This window comes from Euprymna scolopes, chromosome 33, assembly GCF_053919585.1.
Source record: "Euprymna scolopes isolate OS-2025 chromosome 33, ASM5391958v1, whole genome shotgun sequence".
Lineage (NCBI taxonomy): Eukaryota > Metazoa > Mollusca > Cephalopoda > Sepiida > Sepiolidae > Euprymna > Euprymna scolopes.
Window position 1 is genome coordinate 36235872 of NC_136514.1, and position 24786 is coordinate 36260657.

Below are 24786 nucleotides of genomic sequence, written 5' to 3' on the forward strand. Positions count from 1 at the left end.
GACAAGAATAATTATTTATGTTTGTGAAAATACATGCACACATTACATCGGTTTATACGGTAATCAGACCCCCCCCCCATAAAAAAGAAAACTACATTTAGAAATTTAAAAAGAATTAGAACTGCAATCAGTAATTCTCAGGATGAGAATCGGTAATTGTATCAGAATCGGGAAAAATATTGAAATTGCCTTATCGCTTATATATATATGTCACACAAAAGACGCCCTTGTGTACCCTTGCCTCCGCTACCTGATGAAACAACCAGGAAGTGCAAGTCGACTGCAGGTCTGAGGAGACACATATATATGTGCACAGGGACACCATACCACAGAGTGGTCCAGTTAACTCGGGGCAGACACTTGACTTTATGTGTCATCTTTGCTTCAAGCCAAGTCAGCTGCTGGTTTGAAGAGCCACCTGCATGACCATGTTAAATGAACAGGGGAATGGAGTTGGTGGTGGGGTTTTTGTTGGGCAGGACGGCAATCATCTGCAAAGATGAAGCAATCATATATATATATATATATATATATATATATATATATATATATGTATATATATAAACGTGGTAGTAGGAAGGCAGGCTGGAACACATACCACGAAGGAGGAAAAGAATGGCAAAAAAAACATGACGTATTTGCTGTTACGACCACCGCCAAACCGGAAGTGACTCATATTTTAATTAAGGCTAGACAATCAAAAAGAGAGGATGACTTTAAAAAATATCGGCGAAAAAAAAACGACCCCCCCCCCTGTAGAAAAGTGCCCAGTTGAAGGTGAAGATATTAATGTTTTAGCCAATTTTTTTATATTTGTCGTCTGAAAGGTCGAAATTCAAAACGATACTGATCTTGTAAAAATCCGTCGCCTTTGTTGAAAGTTTTAGGCAGACATGCAAACATACATACGTACATTTATATATTGGTAACTAAAAATCTTTGACCCAAACCAATTAAAAAGCTTGCCCTATCTCTGAATACCCTTTATGTAAAATTTCAAATGTTTAGATCAGAAATTGTCTGAGTAATTTGGTAGAGATCGCAGAGGTCAAATTTTTAAAAACTTTGACCCTTTTTTGACCCCTTGAAATTTATTGTTTTGGACTCAAATCAAGTTATTAAGTTAGATCCATGTCCAAGGAACCTATATCTAAAATTTCAATTGTTTAGACCCAAAATGGTAGGAGGAGTTTGGTAGTTCTCAAAGGTCAAATCATCGAACTTTGACCCCTTAACAGCCAAATTTCTGGCCGAAAACCGATCACAAAGATTTTCCCAAATCTCAGTACCCTGTATATCAAATTTTGAGTCTGTAGACTTAAAATTGGGAGAGCTATTGCGTAGGAAAATGTACACAGACACACAGGCAGACACGTTCACTTTTATAGATATATATATATACTAGCAGGCCACCCAACATTGCCCAGTTGTTAAATACGCTTAATATAATATTTTTATTAATGCAGATTTTGTATTTATTATTATATTATATTGGACCCAATATATAGACCCAAGATTAATATATAGACAAAAGATTAATATTTTGGACTCAATATATAGTAATGATTTAAAAAGTTAAAAAAAAAAGAAAATAAAAGTGACTTGTGCGCTATTATCGGGAATCGAAACCAAAACGTTTAGCTTATGATTTACTTTGACGTTAATGCCTGAACTATGAAGACACGTATGCTGCAAGGCTAAAAATTAAAACATGAACCAATAGCTATTACGTTACCCATGCATATTCATAATGTTGTCATTCAACCTTCACCTGATAAATTTCATTTTTTTAATTTTCAGTTTCGCACAGATTTTTTCAAATATAAAATTTCACATGGGTCCGAATACCCTATATATTAAGTTTCATGTCTGTAGATCAAAAACTGACAGAGGAGTTTGGTAAGCAAAATATTTTAAACAAATATATATAGAAAGAGATTTGTGTTTATAACTTTTTTATGCAAATATTACGCAAGTATAAATCATGTAGAATATCTGCATAAATATAATTACACGTAATAGTTAAAGATGATCATCCCATAAGAAAACCGAAAAACTAATAGGAATTAATTAAAATGAATGTTTAAAAGAATATGCAAATTGGGTAGATCGTTTGAAGATGAATGCAATTCCATGACCTATATATAACAAACTTGTATTTTCTTTTTAAATAAATAAAAAAAAGGGTTTTTAATATGAATATCAATGCACAACCCCCCCCCCCAAATTTAGAGGAGTATAGATATCTATATAAAACTTCATTTTATTCCTTTATTAAAAAATAACTTATATGTATATTAAGTCTTGGTGTGATTCTTGGCCATAACCACAGACAATATCGTCATTACAAACAAACTTAAGCAATCTAAGTAGAAATTAATTTTTTTTTTCATGATTAAAAAAGAAAAAAAAAAAAGAAAAAAAAAAGAGCCAAATTTTGATGAAAGGTGGATTTGGGTCTTTTGGCTAATATCAAGTTGTGGTATCCGTTCTGATGCTCTATTTCATTCATTCTGCCTTTGGGAAGGTAAAAAAAAAAAAAAAAAAAAAAAGACGGATTCCTTCTAGACCGAGGCAATTTTTATTCTTGTCTCAATCCAGAGTGCGGTTATTTATTTTATTTATTTATTTATTTATTTTTTGAGAGCTGGATTTTCCCCACATTAAAAAACTTAATTTGTATCTAACTCTGCCCTCGTGGGAAGTCAAGTAAATAGGAATGCGGATGAACTCTAACAGCCACGACTATATTGGAAAAAAAAAAAAAAAAAAAACTCAACTTACCTGAATCAAATATCACAACGTGAGACACGTAAGAGGGGAGGGTAGTAGAGGAAGTGGTGGGAAGTACATGTAATCTTATCTAAGTTATTTATTTAGTCGCATTTTTTTACTAGTTACACATGTTCATTCTATTAGTTCGAGTTCGATTTATGAATGACCGTGTGTATGGGTCTCTCTTTGTTTAATTGCTAATCTCTTTTCTCAGTGAATTGAAAATACGAGTTAGTCATTTTATCGATTTTAAGCAGATGTTTCGAGGATGGAAGGGGGGGGGAGAACGGAGAGAAAGGGAAGGGGGAAAAAAAGAAAATAAATCAAAGAAAAAAAAAACTAAAAGAAAGAAAGAGAAAAATTTTAAAGGAGACAAAGAGAGAAGAGAACTTAAAAGGGATAAGGAATATAGAAAAGACGAACAAGAATGATAAAGATGAATGAAAAAAAGGAAATAATAAAAAAATAATGAATGAAAATAAAAATGAATGAAAAAAAATGAATGAAAAAAGAAATAGCGAATGAAAAAAGAAATAATGAATGAAAAAAAGAAATAATGAATGAAAAAAGAAATAATGAATGAAAAAAAGAAATAATGAATGAATTAAGAAAAAGACGAATAAAAAAGAAAAAAGAAAAATATGATGTCGTGAATTTCGATACAATAGAACCCCGAGATAAGGTGACCCTAGGATCCGATTTTTTTCAGATTATGATGTGGAATACAATGTTTTTCCAGTCCCTGGTAATGGTATTTACCCACTTTATGGCGTTATTTATAATGTTATTTGATTATATACATGTGTATCATATATCCTACTGTATTTTGTTACTAATTTTTAAGGCCGTATCCCGGGGTTTTACTGTTTAAGCAAAATGATAATACGAGATGAAATAATTATACAACAAGGATTGTTCCATTACAACAAAAAATTATAACAAAAAAGAATAAAAGAAGAAACCAAAACAAACAAAGAGCTGGCAGAATAATAGCAAGCTAATCCCCTGTAGATTAAATGAAAGATTCTGTTAAAAATTTCGTAGATTCCCGAGTTTGACAAAATACACCAGAAGAAGATTGGATGTTACGTCAGTCTAAATGTTATGAGAATAACATTCAAGATAATGATACATAGTTTTTTTTTTTTATACTAATGGGCCACAACTTATCAAGACTCCAATCTAATAGTTCTGCACTATCAACCAAACTCCAAACCCTGTCCCATCGCCATAATATTGCATCCCTGTGCTTGTGTTTGTTTTAAAAGCACTTTAATGGAATGTGCTCTGACGAACTCATAGCACTTGTGCCACCCCCCCCCTCGACGCATATAACCCTCTCAACTAACCTGTCAAGTAGCAAAATTCACTGTTGGCGTCTCTAGATGCCGTAATGCTTTCTACTCTTATAAATTCTTCCCTCAGACTGCTAAACTTTGAAATTCCTTCCCTGTTTTCTGCTTACCTGACTGTACTGGCATGCAGAAATTTAAATGGAATGCAAACATACATCTTGCTGCTCATCTCCCTACATAGTGCCCTTTTAAATACGATTCCAAATAATGGCCCCTTACGTTTGAGTGGCATTATATATACCTTGTTTAAGTTGAATAAGAGTAAAAAAAAATAAAAATAAAAGATCATATAATGTATTTTTATCAAGATTGGAATAAGGATTCTAGACATAAGGTGAAAAAAAAGAAACAAAAGACTATATGATACAAAATAATGAGAAAACTAAAGTAGGTGATAAATAGAGCGTTACAAAAAAAGAACACTCGCTTTAAAGAATCATATCAGTTTCTCCTGTCTTCTCTGAGGTCATGTATCAGTTTCCCTTGTACTTTGAAAAATCAAGACGCAGTTGTGACTTTATTATTCTTATTAACTTCCGCAGAAGATGAAGACCTACAAAAGTTCCTGCTATTATTCTTATATTCTAGAAAATGTCTTAGATTTGAGGCTTAAATATAAGAGTGAGGAGACCAATATTTACGCTTTTGCATCCAAAATGAAAATGCTTAAAATGGTTTCCGTGCATACATGTCTGTGCATACACTTACCTGAATTAATAAAAACAAATAATATTTTTGGACCAATCAAAAGATTTTCTGAATTTATTCAAAATGGTCCTTCTGGAGTCACATCAACCCCATATAAGGCCCATCCGATCACCGAAGTTAAGCAATGTTGAGCCTGGCCATTACTAAAATGGATGACCAATTTGGGAATTCCAGGCGCTGTATGTAGACATCTCCCTGCAAGAGTTGCAAAAACCTAATGTCGTCATCTCCCCTACTAGAGATATACATGTGACTGGAGACCGTTTGTGAATTTCATACTCCCATGGAACTTATTCCTTTGGATGATGCCGGTTAAACTCAAATAGGGTTAGTGCCGTTTCACAAACACACACACACATAAGGCCGGATTTTTCTTTAATAAACTAGTTTTTTTTTTGTTTTGTGTTTTTTTTACATGGAGGTCACCATTTATCAAGGCCCGAAGGCCACTCAGGGATAAGGGTTACTGTGTGTACAGTAATCAATGAGATAGTATTGTAGTAATCATTAGTATTGGGGGTTTTGATAGAGTGTCTTACTTAAGGGGGCGGTTTGTCCGGAGTTTGTTTATGTTGGACTTGAAGACGTCCAAGTTGTAGTCAGGTGGGAAACAGGCAAGTTGAGCCAAAGTTCATAACAGATTCCGATCAATGTCACCTCTGTCTCCTTCCATTCTGTTGGGTCTTGGGATTGCTGCTATGTCAACTAAGACATAGTTTAAGCGACTAATGTTGCTATCAATTCACTGCTCTCGCAAAAAGAGAAGTAACAAGTGAAACAGAGAGAATGAAAGGGAGATAATTGGGGGGGATTTATCGAAAGCAGATGAGTGCCGTACATTGTTATTACATGTGTATGTTATGTTTATGGGGGCAAAAAAATAAGATTGAAATTAAACAAAGAACAATTTATAACATCATATAATCAATTCTTAATGCTGCAATATTTTAAGAAATACATTTATTATATTTTTTACTAGAATATCTTGTCCTTTTCTTTTCCAGTTTTAACAACTAGTCCTTTACTTTTCCATGTTTAAGCTTAACCATATTACTTTTCATGCTCGCATTTTTCTATTGTAATATAAAACATTTCTCTTTTGTGAATGTATACTTTTTGAACTTATTTTGTTTGTTTATCATATGCCATTTCTCTCACTTTCTCACATCTATATATATAAAAGCCAAACGTCTGTGTGTATGTATGTTTGTAACGCTAAAACTTTTGAAAGACGAAACCAAACTTGACAAATTTGGTATCATATCGAAGCCCCATCACCCGGATGACAAATATCGAAATTTCACGTCAAACGGACCACTAGAAGTTGGTCAACTGATCAGTTATCTTCGAGGGGGGGCCCCAAAAAGCCTGTCATTATCTATATATATAAAAGACAAATGTTTGTTTGTAACGCTAAAACTTGAGATGAAAGATTCCTCTCCCCTAAGAATAAAACATATGTTCAATATCTGCTTTTGTTTTTTCATTGTTTATATGGTCCCGAGCAACGCCGGGTAGCCCTGCTAGTTTAATTATAAATCTAAAAAAACACTGTCACTGAAAATGTCTCCCTAAAAGCGGCTAATCCTAAAAATACCTCACTCTAAATTGGAACTCCTAAACGGACCTTCTAAATACCATACGCTCTGAGTATCAATAGCCGAATTCACTAATGACCACACAGACTTACAACTCATCCACTCTTTCATTATCGTCTGCTCATCAAAGGCTTTTTATAAAAACAAATTCACTGAAACATTCCTAACCTTTTTCATTGAACTTTTTTTCTACAATGAAAACAAATAAACATTGGCCATTATTAATAACTTTTTACAAATTTAACCCTTATCCTCGAGTGGGCTCTTGGCCTTGATAATGTGGTGATGCCTGTGTAAAAAAAAATTTCAGATCCGTGTAATTCACGACCCTTAAATTATCAACTATGACTCAGCTAAAGAATTCCTCATTTGACAAGGAATCTAAAAATATTGACTGATCCCAAATAGTAGCCCCCTTCTGTCAAAGTGGCATTGTACTTTTTTTAGGGGTGAAATAACAGTGAAAGGAAAAAAACATTCTGTTTTTCCTATTAATGTAAACCTTCCAATTTTAACACACATAAGAACATATCTCTTTTTTGAATTTATGTTTATTGAACTTGTTATTTTGCCTGTTTATCATATGACAATTCTCTTACATTTAATTATAAACTTAGGCACTTCTGCACGTCAGTGACATATTAGCAACAGAGATGGGTTATCGATCTATGTTCTTCGAAAAAGAACTGACGTCTAGCGGCCATTATGTAAACCTCAAATATAAACAAGTGTTTACGATAACGCAAAGATATATAATAAAAAAAATAAATAACACAAAAATATGTGAAAATCGAAACATTTATTGTATAAAAAATGTATCCAATATAATTTTAATGTATTAATATATTTTTTTTTCAATAAGTAATTCATAATTGAAAATAAAATTATAAATATGATAAAAACCTGAAATATTTATGGATTGTTTTTAGAATTATGTTTTTTTTTATGATAAGATTATATAAAAATGTAGTAAGAACCATGAAACATTTATAAACGTTTAAGAATAATTTTTTTTTTTTTGTACAAAAAGACTGTATAAAAAATGTAGCAAAATATAATTTTAGTTTGCACACACTTTTAGAAAAGGAAGAGTGACAAGTGACATCTGTCGGTGATTCTTGAAACTAAAATACACACATTCGCCTCGTGCCACTGACATGCAGAAGTGCCTAAACCTAATACATTTTCACTGAAAATGTCTCCCTAAAATCAGTTCAGCCCCAAAATACCTTGCCTAAATTGGAACCCCTAAAAAGGAACCTTCCAAAAGAGCCACACAAGTAAATTGGAATTCACAAAATCTCACCTTAGTGTTTCATGATCGCAAATTTATTCATATCTTGAATATTTGAATTGTAGATTGATGTTGTTCCCATATATATATATATATATATATATATATATATATATATATATATATATATAACTACTTCATTTACTCACATAAATTTAATATACGAAAGTATAGATTTATGCGTAAACTTTAAGTATTTACTTCAAAAGTGCTCAATACGTAGGTAGAGCTAGTTAGTAATTTATAAAATATATATGGCGATTAAGCTACACTGAATATTCTGTGTTTCATCCACTATAGGATTCGTCAGGCTTATGCGCGAATTCTGTGGTTGCTTCTTGTTTTTATATATGTTGAGGATTTTTAGTTAGCCAATCAGCTTTCTAGTATCCACCGCGCCCCTTCCTATCAGCCAATGGGCATGCATTTTATTGAACAAAGGATCTGTTTTAGAACTAGGTTAGTGGTTTAAGGTAGACGTTTTCCCTTTTTTTTTTTTTATATATATATAAATATACCTATGTGTACACACATACATGCACATATATATACATATATATATATATATACATATATGTGTGATCGTTTAGGTATTTCATGTTTATTTAATTTATTTATTTGTTTGTTTTTTCTACAATAGAAAACAAACAAATAAATAAATTAAATAAGCATGAATATACATAAACGATCACACATATATGTATATATATATATATGTGCATGTATGTGTGTACACATAGGTATATTTATATATTAAAAAAAAAAAAAAAAAGAAGGAAAACGTCTACCTTAAACCACTAACCTAGTCCTAAAACAGATCCTTTGTTCGATAAAATGCATGCCCATTGGCTGATAGGAAGGGGCGCAGTGGATACTAGAAAGCTGATTGGCTAACTAAAAATCCTCAACATATATAAAAACAAGAAGCAACCACAGAATTCGCGCATAAGCCTGACAAATACTATAATGGATGAAACGCAGAATATTCAGTGTAGCTTAATCGCCATATATATTTTATAAATTACTATATATATACTTACTAGGTATGGGCAAAAATGGACGAATAAAGATAGGGGGACCTAGTTTAGAAAAACTGTGTGAAAATGACTTCATGTAATTAAAAGGGAGGAAGGGGATGCTAGTTTTTTTGTTTCCGCCCCCCCCCCTAGACGTGCATCCGTACATTCATATCCTGAACGTTTGTACCATTTTTACCATTTTTTTTTAAATTTAATTATTTTTCTATGTTCCTATTTTTAAATTAAATTTTTTTTTAATTATTGTTCAAGATTATATAAAAATTATGTAATGCTGAAAGTTTCGCATTATCTTACTTTAATTTCATTCAAAAATTCATAAATTGTACCATAAACTTCGATGCCTACTAAATGCTATCCTTGATTGTCTAAGGTCTCTCTGTACAGGGATTTGCCAGGACAACCTAGCATGAAGACATTTTTCCCTACAAGTAAACTCTGACTAAATATTCAAAAGAATCACATAGTATTTGCAGCCCAAATAAGATCTCTTCGGTATGACTAACCCATTCTAGCTTCGACGAAGAATGGTGCACCTTTTCTAAGTGATGTTAATTCACGTAGCATCACGAAGCTGCTTACTCCACCAGACTAGATGAATTCTTGGCCTGGAATCCAGTAAGATCTAGTGACCAAAAAAGAAAGATTTACTATAGCAAATTAAAATGGAAAATTGGAAAATTATGTTCTCAACTTCTTTACTAATTCGGTGTTTGAGATATAAAGGAGAACTTTAAGGGAACATTCGAATATCTATGTACGTCATTAATGTAATGGAATAACCTAACATCCCTTCATAGATGAAATGAACTATAGATAGATTGACCCTCTCACGTGACTGAGAGAGAAGGAAAAAAGACAAGAGAATAGGTCCAGAAACTCTTGTTCATGTCACATGTATTCCCTTGTAAATAACCCCCTTTGTTTTTCACCCATCACCCCGTGTTCCTTGCTGTATTCTTATTTAAAATAAGGATATAACAGTCATATAGAAATCAAGTGTTAGCCCACAGGATTTGGTTGTTTTTTTTTGTTTTACGGCATATCAACCCTTTTCAGGTTATTTAATGCCGAATCTGGTGATTTTGAGGAAAATTTTTTTAATAGAATATATTTGTTTTTTGCAAGTCGGTTTCTATTTAACCCATAGTTGGGACCCTAACAGGTACTACCACTCTGGGTCAGAGTGGACCTGGGAGCAATGGCAATTAAAGGGTGGCTCCACACTCCCCAGAGCCCACAAGCTGGGGCCTCACCATCGGATATAGTTTAAGGTCAAGCCCCCAGGAAGGCAACCCCTTGATTTCTGAGAACTTCAACTGAAGGAAAAATGAAACAATTAAACCATTTTTCTTGTATAACTAAAAAATAATAAGTCTCTTCACTTCTATATTAACCTTATTATTTGCACTGAGTAGGAGTTCTCACACAGGCCATCATTAGAGATTACTCACTGATAATAACCAATGGTGTTCCCTGGAATCTGGGTGACAAGTTTCCCCAGATTTCGAGTAATCTCCACTTCTTTTGATAACTTTTGCAAATCAATAATCATATCGTATGAATCCAAAGATTCTATTGTTGGCATTGGTTTCCTCGATATTTTTCTAGTCAGAATTATTTCTAGAAAGACGTCAGGTACTTAAAGGAGGAAGCATATAAAGGTTGCGGACAACCTAAGTGAAAGTGATTTTTGTGGAACGAACTGAATTCAAACTTGGAGTACCCAGGCTGTCAGTCCATGTTGTTAACTAATGAACTACCATCACTTCTGACTTTGCATTATCGCAACAACCACATGTATTTGACTTATTGCTAGCAACAACCATTGATGTTCACTGGAATTTGGGTGGCAATAAGCCTCCTCAAGATCCCAGAACTTTTTGCACTCATGAAGTGGAGATGTGGTTACTACTTTGCCTCCCTGGTCCTTCTATCATCCTTAACCCTTCATGCCTATTTTGTGTGGTATTATGGTATTCGCTAAGGCTGATGCTTTTTTCTTTTTTTTTTTGAGGAGTAGGAGTTTTAAGATTTTCTGCTTTTACAGTTTCCTTGGGTTCATGTGGTATTCCTTCCATTTTTTTTTTTTTGTTTTACTTCTATTGCAGTTTCCATGTACAGAGTGGAACAATAAAATTATTGTCCTAGAAAAGACAACACGATTCCATTTCTGTTTGATGAAAACTGGTTTTCTTTTTTTGTTGCAGACGATCTACTGTTGGTCAGTTGTGTACAAATCTTTGTGTACAAATCCCAAGAGCGATAGGAGCTTTCTATCATGTCTGAAAGTGATAAAATGTTCAATGAGTGATTCAAAATGCATTACTGGATTGCCACAAATAACAGGGATATGCCCAAGATGATGAACACAAAGTTTTTAGCCATGGTTACAGTCTTTGGTGCGGTTTCAAGTGAGGACCACATCTTTGAAATCAGCTTCAAACTCAACACCAAAACGTATATAGATGTGCTGAAGCGTGTGGTAATCCCTGGCACAATCAGGTGGCTGGTGGCAGACTCTGGGTGTGGCAGCAGGACTCTGCGCTGATCCACAAGTCCAAAGGGACCCAGGCTTGGCTTCAGAAGGAGTGCTATGACTTTGTACCCTTCTCTCATTGACCCCTCTCCTCCACTGACCTGAACCCACTAAACTACTGCATTTGGTCATACGTCAAGAACATCACCAACATGACCTCCCACAACACCAAAGCCAGCCTGATTGCTGCCATCCGCCGCATATTTGCCGAGCTTCCACCGGTGCTTGTGGAGGAGGTATGCTCCCAGTTCCGGACCCGTGTCGAGATGATTATTGAGGCTGAAGGCGGCTACATTGAATAGACGTCTACTACATAATCAAGTTATCTAAATTGATTTTTTCAATAACAGTTTTAAAATATAGCTGTAGTGTTGTTTTTTTTAGGGCAACAACTTTTATCGTTCCAGCGTGTAGTTAGTGTTTGTAGTTTATCATCATCATTATATATAAAACTTTATTTAAACCAGAAGGGTAGATGGTTCTCATTCCGTCAGCCATAAGTGGGTAAAAGTCATTACTTCCTGTAGTAAGGATTGAATGAAAACCATTTACTCCTGCAGATTAAAGGGTTAAGTTTTATATTCCATACTGGTGCCACAGTTTCACATATGACAGTGAGTGTTATGCCTACATCCCATGCCAGACTTTATAGAAAGGATAGTGGATATGTAACGTAAAGTCAAACCAGATTAGTAATGGCTGGTGTTTGCACCTCATCATTCAAAATGAAATGATTAAACACTATCCTGAATAAAAACAGATAATTATACAGGGTATTCCAAAAGTCTTGGACATATTTTGACCTTGAATATCTCAAAAACTATAAAGATATTAGAAATGAAAAGAAATACAAATATCCTTGAAAAAAAAAAAAAAAAAACTTAATGTATTTAGCTTTAAAATGGCACCAATTTCATCTTACTACCATTCATAGTTAAGCAGATATGAGAACTTGAAATGTGCTCAAGACTTTCGGAAAACCCTGTATTTTGGACCAATCAGAGAACTTTCTGAATTTATTCAAAAAGTGCCACTTCAATCCCTTAAAAATCCAGATTTTCTTTCAATAAACAGTAGAGACCGAAAATTTCAGATAGTGCTAATATAGGTCTCCATTTAATCATTACAATCCTCAACTTACGAATCATGCACTGTCACTCACGTATTCACATTTACAAAGCATGACACACCCACTGACTACTTGAATCCCTTAGTGTCGTCTGCTCACTATTATCCAACTCATCCATTGAAATATTCCCGACCTATCTCACTGAACTTTTCTAATATAAAAACAATGAACATTGACTCTTATTAACAAAGTTTAATGAAATATAAATTTATATAATTTAGCAGAGAAGTTTTGATTACGATTTTCTGATCCGTGTAATGCACGACTCTTAAACTGGCTTCTTTGATATCTCAACTATCGTTATTCCAGGAACTCTAAAAATATTCACAACCATTCTATGTTGTTCCCATTGAGTGCTACTGCATTTATCGACCCGCGATTTCCACAAAATCATAACTTGGGTATGCCTGGCAGATGACAAGAAGAACCGGAAATGGCCAGGCAAGCCTTATTACAAACAACACAAATTGTTACCCCTCATGTTAAAAATGGCAATGACCACTGAAATTCATTAAGTAATACATTAAAAAAAAAAAAAATGTTTTAATATCCAGAAAACTACTTGTCAACCGTTTCTGGTACTTCCAGTCATCTGCCGAGCACATCCGAGTAATTTGGTGGAAATCCCATGTTGATAAACGCATAAGTAAACCCCTCCCCCCCATTGCTGTAAACCTCCATTTTAAACATATGTAGCAGACAAAAATTCAACAATTTGGCTCCGGGCAAGGTCCCGCTCCAAAAAAGAGGTGTGCAAGAGCCGGGAAGAAAGAGAGAGTGTGTGTTGCCGATTTCACGTTTTATACACTTGGTCACATGACTGAGAGCTGGCTTCTAATTGGATAAGCCAGGAGAGGAAAGTGAATTCAAAATCTCCAGCTGCAAGAATTCACGCCTGCTACTGTGCTTGTTGTAATTTTTATCTGCTCCAAATTTTTATAAAATATCTCTTGTGAATCTATGCCTTCTAAACTTATTTTGTTTATCCTGTAACATGTCTCTCGTTTTCTTACATTTAATTATAAACCTGAAAATATTCCTCTCAAACTGGTAACCCCTCCTAACCTCTAAAGATCAGAATATTAGGTCAGATATTGTACTAGAGAAATTGGCCATCCCAAAACTTGATGTCTTAATAAGTTTTGAGTTAGATCATGAGTCGTATCTTCCTTTTTTTCTTGATGCAGGTTGCGACCCCATGTGACATTTTTTGCCATTCCTTCCAATCCAGGGCAAGTTGGTTGATGAATGCTCAAACTGTTGAAAGATGTCCAATCAAAAACATTTTCTCTTCACCTTGTCCTTGACTTTCCTCTTTTTTTTTACCTTCTAACATACCATCAAAGCATAAGTGTGACAGACCAGTGGTTGATTATTTGACATAGCCAAAAAATTTAAGGATTTTACTTTGGATTTCATCAAATAGAGGCGGTAGAGAAGTAGTTTGACTGAGGGTGGATATTTTGGTTTGCGCAAGCCTTTTCTAGTCTCACACAAAAACATGCATTCACATCTCAAGCTATATTACTTGTCATATACATACGCGCACATGTACACACACGTAGATATATTCACATTCACGTGTATACACACACACACACACACACACACTAATGTACACACATGGGCAATGTCACTTCCTCTTTCAAAGGAAATCCACACATGCGCAAAAGACCACCGGAAACAAGTATAAAAGCAAGAGACAAGCTGTTTCCAGGCCTTTTTCAGACCAGCTTCCTAGCTGGGTGGTCTATGGACCGACAGCGTGCCTTTTCAGCAGGCGCGTGCACGTGCGTGCCTCACACCACTTGCTACTATGTGGGACAAAAAGCCAACAGACAGTATGTACACTTTATATGCTTTCTCTCTCCATGAACTGGATTGACATTCTCACTCTTTCTCTCCCTATCTACTACTTGTGCCAGAGAACACCACCGCGTAGCTGACTGCGTACATGGCGCACAGTTTAACTGATGTCAGCCCTCTATCTTTTTCTTTGTCTACACGCTGGACTATCATTCCCATTTTACACTACATTACTCACTTCTCTTCCCACGCGTGAACAAACGATAGTGACCCGAACGTGAGATGAACACACATTTCCTTTTTCCTTCTATACTACCAATCCCACAACAAACGATGGTTACACCCGCTCGGACATGAACAAGTGTTATATCTAAAACATTCATTCTTTCAACAGTAAATAAACGACATGTTTATCTTATCCAGCAATTGAGTTTTTGTTTCCTTCTTTCCATTCGTTTCATTATTTTCTTTTGTAACGGGATTAGGATTTATATATCCTAGTCCTCTACAGGTTTTATCGATCAGGCGATGTTCTGTAATGAAATGCATGATGTGATTTTGAAACACCTCAATGCGATTGGCTAGTTGTTTGGTCCATGTGATACAAACAAGGCCATATAAAACTACTGGGAAGACATAAATTAAGTAAACTTTTACTTTAACAGTTATCGGCACTCTTTTTGATTTTAGAATGGTACTGTGCTTTTGGAAAGCCACCCAACCCAGCCTGATTCTGTATTTAAGTTAGAACAAGACAAAAATGGCTGACATCAGATGGTCATCTGGGAAGTCTCAATAATTACGCAAAAGATCGAAAATTAAACAAAATAATAGCAGAAAACACAATAAATGTCACTAATCGTGCGAAAATGTAATGTTTGAACAATACTCTACTTAATTTTCAGTTTTTATCGAAACTCCTTAGATGACAGTCTAATGCCAGCCATTTTTTCTTGTTAAAACTTAACACTCGATACTATTTGTGTTTCAAAGTAAATAAATGCTTTAAAATAAGTTGGAACACAAAAACCAAGATAGGTAGAAGAGTAATTTATCTTGCCTTTTGGTAACGTTTATTTGTTATATATTTGTTTGTTTTATCACTTTTTTTTCGTTTTGTTATCTATACTACTAAATGCCAGGCTTTCTTTCACTAACCAAAGAATGGCTTTCTTCTGGCAAAGTTCCGACAGTTGTTGACGCACCTATTCCGAATTTATCTTCGTAGGACGTCATCGGTGGTGGACTGGTGGACTGTTTCTCACCGACATAAATAATTGCACACTAAAAATAATTAATTTCAAAAGAATAAATAAATATTAGGCTTTCTTTAAGCAAGTCTCTGGTTGCTGGCGGGCCTGTCAAACAAGACGGTAAAAACTTTGGTGCTTGTTGAGAAAGGTTATGAGGGGGTGGTGTTTATTACGAAAGCCGTTCTTAACGTGGAGAGGTTATGGTATTTATAATACGCTGGGGCAGTGAGGCAGTAGGCAGTGAGGCAGTGAGGCACATCGTAAAAAATTACCCATATTTTTACTGTAAAAGTTCAAATAAAAACTATTTTTTTATTTTTGTTTTCTTTAATTTCAATAAATCGCTTGTTAGTCTGACAGGCCCTCAGCAACCGTCGGGGGATTTTGCTTGCTTGATTTTTTAAAAAAAATCTAATTAAATTATTTTTAGTGTGCAATCATTTACATCGGTGAGAAGCAGTCCAGCAGCAACCGTTGCGGGACTTTGCTTGAAGAAAGCCGGTAGAATAGACTGTGTAGCATCAGAACAGATACTACACGTTGTTCTTAACTAATTGTATATTGTTGGTAAAATTGTAAACAAAGATTTGCCGTAGAGCTTAGGGGATGTGTAATTTATACAATTTCGGCTTTCTTTGGACTTATGATAACTCGTCTGTCAAGTGGTCCAATATTTTTTTTTTTTTTTAATTCTTAACTAGAAAAAGAAATGCAAACATATAAAAACGTGAAATATTTTTTGAACTGGAAAAAAAAATTGTAGTTTTTATAACGAGTACAAACACACACATAAAAAGTAGATACATAATAAATAAGTAAAATGTTAGCAAATTGATACTCACGGTAAAATTGAAGTTGGGTTATACGTGTTGTTTAATAATAATAATAATAATAATAAAGTAAACAGTTTATATAAAATTAATAATAAAGATATAAATAACGTAGTTTTTCTTATATATAATAAAAAGACACCGGCATGACGGACTAAAAAAGGGTACTTTTTTCATGGGACACCGGATCTAATTGAATGACGAAGGGAGGAGGAGGTGGAGAAAGAGACCGAGGGGAAGGGGTATTGAATTGAGGGAGAAACGTTGGCTTAATAAGGAAGAGTGGATGGAGGAGGAAACATTCGAGGTCAATCATCTCAATTTTAGAAAATCTAAGTTTAAAATCTGGCACAAAAAAAAAAAAAAACACATACACAATCAATAAAAATGCACTAAAGAAAGCACCTCGTAAGTGCATACATCCAACAGGATTCAATAATACTGTAATAATAGTTTATAATTGCTTTCCAAATCCAAATAAATAGTTGGGCGCCCGGCACTATCAGCGCCTCAAAAAGAGAAAAATCGGTTCTTGTTCAGAAGTTTCGCTGTATTAAAAAAATACAAAAATAAAGAAAAAAACAAAAACTGTATGGTGTTGGACTGTTGGTGTGCATATTTGTGACGAAACGAAAAAAAAATTGGGTTTGTATTACTGTACACATAGATTCAAAAAAGTTGTCAAAAAACAAATATATAACAAATAAATGTTATCAAAGGTAAGATAAGTTACTTTTCTACAAACTGGATATAATTTTGGTAAATTTTCAGATTAAGGTCCACCTCCACAATTTTCTTTTAAATGACTTTTTTTAGGTTTTCGACTATGCTGAATACGAAAATCGCATTGAAATGTTGCAGAAATAAGTAGTTATCGAGATATAAAAAGTTGTATTATGCATTTTATTCTTTGGCGGCCATCTTTGTGACGCGCGTAGATTTGTTTATGGCGCGCGCACACGCGCGTAAAAAAGATGGCCGCCAAAGAATACAATACATAATACAACTTTTTATATCTCGATAACTACATATTTCTGCAAAATTGCAATGCGATTTCCGTATTCAGCATAGTCGAAAACATTTAAGAGTCGTCATTTAGAAGAAAATTGTGGAGGTGGACCTAATCTGAAAATTTACCTATATTTTTTTGTGTTTTTATTCAATGTAACATGTTTATTCAGCTCGAAAAACATGCAGTATTGGAAAATTAAAAATGGCGCCCGACTCTCTTTAACACGGTAAGTTTGGGAAAAGGTGTTATAAATAATAAACTAGACAACATATTATTAAAAAACCACCGAATATATGTCAAGTTATGTCACGGTAACATATATTGAGCGAATTTCTAACAGTACTTTGTCTAGTTTATTATTTATAAAACCTTTTCCCAAACTTACCGTGTTAAAGAGAGTTGGGTGCCATTTTTTAATTTTCCAATACATCGGTAAACACTGTATGCTTTTCAAGCCGAATAAACATGTTAAATTGAATAAAAACACAAAATTATATCCAGTTTGGTAGAAAAGTAACTTATCTTGCCTTTGGTGACATTTATTTGTTATATATTTGTTTTTTGACAACTTTTTCGAATCTATGTGTACAGTAATACAAACCCCAAAAAATCAAACTTCAAAAAATCACGTAAATTTATTTTTAATTGAGAAAATAAATCACGTTTTAGGAGTATCTCGACTGCCTGCCTCGTTCACTATTTTGAAAAAAAAAAAAAAAAAAAAAAAAAAAAAAAAAAAAAAAAAAAAGCAAGGGAGATAATTAAACAATAATTCACAACTTGTGCGAATTATATTGTAATGCCTGCAAATTCCCATTATTCGCTTAAAAATGATTTTCGGTACTTGTACAGTTTAATCAAGACATTAAAAAAAATGAAAATATTGAAAAAAGTTTAAATTGTACGTATCCGTTATGGAACGAAAAAAAAAATCACTTAATTTCATCAAGTAGTTTTTTGTACAGCGAAAAAACAATTTGTTATGATACCGAGAAAAAGGTTCGATTTTTAGGAAAAAAAGCTTAAAGATGGGGAGGGAGTGTCGGCGCATTACATAGAGTTATCTCCCCATGGCGTGTTCAACAAATTCCATAATAGCTGACTTCAACGCGCTCTCATAAAAACGTGTTTTTCCGCTGTAAAAAAAACAACAACAACAACAACAACAAAAAAACTACTCGATCAAATTAAATGAAATTTTTTTCGATCTTCAGTCCAAAAAGGATACGTAAACTTTTTTCGATATTTTCATTTTTTTAATGTCTTGATTAAACTGTGCAAGTACCTGATTTACTTTATAAAAATAAAGCTTGATCAATTTACGTGATTTTTTAAGTATAATATTTTCGTTTCGTCACAAGTACGTACACCATACAGATTGTTCTCCAATATTGTTTTGTAATATAGGAGGAAGCGTGGACAAGAATAAAAACATTCGATGTGTGTGGGTGTATCCGTAGGTGCATCAGAATTTTTGTAGGAATTTTTGACACCCCTAACACGAAACTGCGAATAAAATATTAGAAAAAACTCGTAATTTCTCTTTTAAAAGTGGGTTGTCTATTTTCTTTATGGATCATACTTCCAAAATAAACTATTAAAGTTGTTTTAAAAGTAATAAAAATATTTTTTTTATTTTTAAAAAAACAGTAATGAATTTTACGAACTCAATATTTTTCAATTTTTAAACTTTAAAAATCTATCAAAGTTTTTCTATTGATTTTATTTTTACTATATTTTCAGGGTCAATGTGAAATGTTATGCTCTTTCCAATAAACCGAATATAATATTTTAGACAAACGTTTTTTTTTTAAATTCACGCCTCCCCCATTTTGAAGTGTCTATTAAAAAGTAAATAATTAATTTAATCACCAAAGTTTTATATATCACAAATTGAAGAGAAAAGGTCAATAAATAATATATTCAAATTTAAAACAAAAAAAGTGGTGTTTTTTCGAAATTTACCTGTAAAGTTCGAAGTTTAAAACTTTTTTTTAAACCACGGTGTTTGTTTTTTTCTTTTAATGAAACCTTGGTCCTTGCTCCTTTAATTGAAAAAAAAAAATTAGGGCTTGAATTACATTTTTCGAGTAGTTATAAGCTTGGAAAGACAGGGGTCGAATAATTCACGCCTCCCATTTTGAAATGTCTATTAAAAGTAAACAATTAATTTACTCACCAAAGTGTTATATATCACAAATTCAAGATAAAAGATCAATAAATAATATATTCAAATTTAAAACAAAAAAAAGTAGTGTTTTTTAGAAATTTACCTGTAAAGTCCGAAGTTTAAAACCATTTAAAAAAAAAACGTTTTTTTTTTTTTTTTTGTTTTTTTTAATGGAACTTTGGTCCTTGTTCCTTTAATTGAAAAAAAAAAATAGGGCTTGAATTACATTTTTCGAGGAGTTATAAGCTTGGAAAGACGGGGTGGAATTATTCAATATTTTTCCCGAAATTTCTGACACACCTAGATCCGTGATGAAAGAAAATATATACCAAAAATCACGTAAATTGATCAAGTAGTTTTATTTTTCTGAAGAAAATAATTTTTAAACGAATTTGATTTTTTCCAGTACCCTTCCTCCTTCCCCATGTTAAGAATGGCTTCCTAAAATCTCACAAGTTTGAATGATTTGGAGTTGTCTCCCTTGTTCCTTCAAATTGCTTTTAAGATAGCGTTGCAAGATCGTTGCAAGATTGTTGCTCATCGTTTAGCCATAAAATTTGAGTTTTTATTTACTTGGTGCATGAATACAGTTTATTGGACTAGTTTCAAAGCATGCCCATACAAGTATTTTCTGCTACACACCAGTTGAAATACAAAGTTTCTGTCTAGGCTGTATCTACCCAAACGAGCAGGAGGTATAGGTTACTCAGAAATTGATGACAAACATTGTGCCACTATTATAAGCACCGAGTAATATCTGATCAGCTCTTCAAAATTGTATGTCAACATCACGAAACGAGTCGGCAGAACACCCTCTATTGTGAAACTGGCCAAACATTTTGGACAAATCAAGTTTAAGAAGTATCGGTAGAGTGACTGCCTTGCTCGCTATTTTGAAAAAAACAAAATTAAAAAAAAAAAAGGGGGGGAGATAACTAAACAATAATTCAAAACTTGCGCGAATTATATTGCAATGCCTGCAAATTCCCATTATTCGCTTAAAAATGATTTTCTTCATAAAAATAAAACTTGATCAATTTACGTGATTTTTTAAAAATAAAATTTTCGTTTCGTCACAAATACGTACATCATTCAGATTTACAAATGAAACGGAATCAGAAAATAAGCTTACTACAAAAATAACCCAAAAGAGTCACCAAAAATACACCAAGACCTTCCACTGCAAAAAAAAAAAAAAAAAAGAAAAAGAAAAGTGGAAGAATGGGCCAACCAACAGTGATCCAATATCTTCTGAATTAATTCACTTAAAACTGTGCTTATAAAGAAGTCTCTATAGACTGGCTAAGAAGAAAATTGCTCCACTATGATCAGAAGTGGGTTAATATGGCTGGCCAAGATCAAGACTTGATGACCAATGCTTTTAAGAAAATGAGTGGTCTAGCGTTACAATCAGGATTCGGTTCTGGGGAAGGAGTGAGTCACTCGCTCGACAACAGCACGTTTCTGCCCTCTTCTTTTCCAATCCATCACACCTGGCCTCTCGCCACCAATGTCCCACCACACAATCTGAACGTCAGCAACACAAAGTACTGTTCAAGAGAAGATGTTCACGGCTCTTTTCTTTTTGTGCCTCTCAGGGAATTTTTCCCAGCTTTTATATCCTCCTATCTAGAAAAAAAAAAGAAAGAGAAAGGAAAAAAAAAATAGCTTCTCCCATCATGCCCTGTCTTCCCAAGATGCCCTTCGTGTATATAAATGAGCTAGCCATCCTTTCCTTCTTCTTTCACAAAGACCGATGCAGATACGTCCGGTACGTTTTTTTTGCCCCCCCCCCCTTTCTGCATATATCCCACACTCAGCAATGATAACAAATGCAGATTCTGACACACAGAAGTAGAGAGTGTGAGTTACTTCACATCCAATTTCAAGGTTCTGCTGAGGGACGGCTACTATACAATGTGATGCAATGAAGCGTGTAAACATCTACTGGATCATCTGCAAAAAGTTGAATATTGAATGCAGCAGCAAGTCCTGAAAATATGTTTACCAGAAAGACCAGTTGGAAATAAGTCATACACCACCCACAATGAGTATGCAATTTTTACAGCTACGTGCCTAGAAAACGGAGTTATTAAACCTGACATAGTGATATCGGTCAAAGAGAAAAAAGCAACCTTAGTTGAAGTTAGTGTCCTCAAAGATGATGGGTTAAACAAAGCTGAGATGGAAAAGATAATGAAATGCCAAGGTCTTACATATGACATGAAAAGAAACTGGAATCTTAGGAAGATCTCCATCATTCCAGTAATTATAAGAGTAACCGGACTCGTAAAAAAGAATTCAAAAAACTATCTGGCAAATATACCCAATGAACCAAGTGCAAGAGAGATACAAACAATTGCATTTAAAAGGACAGTTAGAATCGTAAAATGATCTCTTGCTTGGGGGTGTCTGAAATAGTGGGTCAATGTCTGACATTCTGTCGAATGCCCAATCTCCAGCAAAAATAAAATGATAAGAAAATCGAAATAAAAAAAAGAGAGAATCATACAAATCAGATGTCCTATGACCGGCTTTTCTTAGTTGTTATTTACTTCCTTCCTACTGCAAAAAGATGTGACACAAGGTTGGATTATGGGGAGATTTAAGCCAGCACTCCTAAAGGAGGAGCACTCTAGCCTATTGAAAATTGCCTTGGCAGTCTTGTTGGCATTCCCTAGTCAGGGCATTTCAGACAGTAAGCAATAAACTTACTCTCCCCCCCCAAAAAAAAAGTCTCGGAGGGTAGACTTCCTAGGACAGCATAGGAGCAAAGCCAATCATACCTCAGCCAACAAAGAAAAGGCCCTAGACTAACGTTTCTCTACTGGAAGTTCATGGCTCCCTAAATGGGCCACGGGCCTTTGATCGACGAGCCATAAGAAGATGCCGGAAAAATGTAATTAAAATTGTAGAAACTTCCAATGTATAAATAAGGTTACAATGAAATAAATAAGATTCAAAAGAGAGTCGCCAACCTGATAGGTCCTGAACTGTCATCTAAGCTTCAGCCTCTGTCCCATCGACGAAATTTTGCATCCCTCTGCCTGTTCAACAAGTATTTAAATGGTGGATGCTCTCATGAACTACAAGCCCTTGTACCCCCTCCATGTAAATACTCCTGACAATTTTTTGATATTTGGCTTCAAAATGATACTAATCTCATGAAAATCTGTTGCCTCTGTCGAAAGTTTTAGGCAGACATACATACATACATACATACATACATATAAACAGATTTTTACCCTTTATATTATAGACTAGCCCAACAAGAAGCAAAATCTGACCCCTACACCCTACCTTAGATGTAAGAAAGCCTTCTACTCTAATAGTTTCTTCCCCAGAACTGCTAGACTTTGAAACTCCCTTCCAGATTCCTGCTTTTCCAACTGTACTGACATGCAGAAGTTCAAGTGTAATGTGAACAGACATCTTGCTGCTCAACTCCCTATATAGTATCCTTGCAATTTATGGCCTCCTATAGTATCCCCCTACATGAAAGTGACATTGTGTCTTGTTTGGGGTGAAAATGGAATAAAAAAAAACAAAAATGTTCTGTAAATTTCCTAAATATATATTTATTTATTTCACAAATAGTTGTATTCTGTAATGTTTATATATATTTATTATTTTTTTTGCAATCGTTTTGACAACAAAAGTTTTTTTTTAAAGCATATGCACACAAACATGGATGCACGCACTATAATAAGAACCATTAGCAAAGCATGGTTTTTGTTTGTTCTGGATACACAATATTTTGAGACTTGCTAATTTTTATAGCAAACACCCAGCCAATTGTGAAGTGCAACACACACACACAAGACAGTAATGACCTAAGCATGAAACAAACTTGACGTTGTGAGAAGTAATATGTCTCTTAGTGATGCCATATTGTAATTTTAGTAACCGTTCGTTTATGAAGCATAGAATTAGATTCCGGAATATGTAAATTATCAGAGCTCAGCCAATCAGAATGGACGGAGTTTGATGAGGGAGCCATTATTATTTATGAATTAGAAACTGTGAATATTATGTTAGATCTCTTTATTTATTAGCCGGTTATGTGCGGTGAAAGCACAAAATCTGTGAAAAGTGTTGAATTCGTTCCAGTGACAACTGAGAGTAGTAGTAGGACTAAATATTTAGAGAGAAAAATAGGAACTTCTTCCTCTAAAGATGTGATTGTGATGGTGTTTCTCGTAGGCTAAATGTGTATAAAATGGTGGTCGAAAGCTGCATAAAATAGGAGCTATTAGCCTAGATGTATTGAATTTGTAGGTGTCATCTATTGTTGTGAATCTCCGATACTTTGGTCCAGAGGGGAATTCCTGCAGTCATTTTATTATATAGGAGATGGAACCTCTAGTTGATTGGTTCAGGCTTGGTTTTCATATTCTAAAATTTTATCCTAAAAGGTGTTTTACATGTAAATCACATAATTTGTTCTAAGACGGAGCCGGACATAAGTTGTCTCGTCACAAGAACTTAACAGCAAGTGTGTCATTTTCAGCAAAATTTTTCAGTTTGATTTATAATTTTAGAGTAACTAAATAAACAACGTGAAATAAAATTTGCTTTTATTGTTGTTGTTGAAATACAGGGAGGCCATGAGTGTTAAGATATTCAGTAAGTGGGCTACGAGTCATCAAAGGTTGAGAAACACTGGCCTACACTCTGGTGAGTTTGAGGCTCTTCCAATCTCATTGAAAAAAAAAATAGAGAGAGAGTAAATCGTACAAATCAAATGTCCTGTGAGTAACTCTTCCCAGTTCACGAACCTGTAATGGAATCTGCTGTGGCGTACAATGCCTTATATTTTGTCAAGTGTATGATTAACTGTCTTTCTAGTTCAGCTAAAAAAAAAAAGTTTGTAGTGGTAACATTAATGAAATCTACTTTCATTTGTTTTATTTTTTTGTTTTTTTTTACACAGTGGTCACCACTTATCAAGGCCCGGAAGTCACTCATGGATAAGGGTTATTGCAAGTACATTACGTTAGTGTGGAGATTTATTGAAGTGTTTACTTAAGGGGGTGGTTCATTAGGAATTTGTTAACGTTGGACTTGAACACATTCAAGTTGTAGTCAGGTGGGAAGCAGGCAGACGGAACAGAGTTCCACAGGCGTGCAGTTCTAAGAATGAAGCTTTGTTCATGGAATCCACGTTTTGATTTAGGCACAGATAAAGAGTGAGGGAAATTTTTCACAGTGGATTCGGCTAGACGGGTGTTTTTCGTAAAAGATGTGCGAGGGGGGACCAGAGATTGGAGTTCAGATGCG

At 34.2% G+C, this 24786-nt stretch overlaps 1 protein-coding gene across 3 annotated transcripts in view; it reads right to left on the bottom strand.

The window, feature by feature from the left end:
• The window catches only part of LOC145258191 (methionine synthase reductase-like), a 130970-nt gene that overhangs the window by 94094 nt on the left and 12090 nt on the right, over positions 1–24786 (bottom strand). The window contains exon 1 of one of the 3 annotated variants that reach the window (XM_080116079.1): positions 16337–16470. The exons of the other annotated variants lie outside the window; for them this stretch is intronic. The gene's annotated coding sequence lies outside the window, so the exon portion shown is untranslated. Of the gene's footprint in view, positions 1–16336; positions 16471–24786 lie in introns of those variants that run through there. 3 annotated transcript variants of the gene reach the window in all.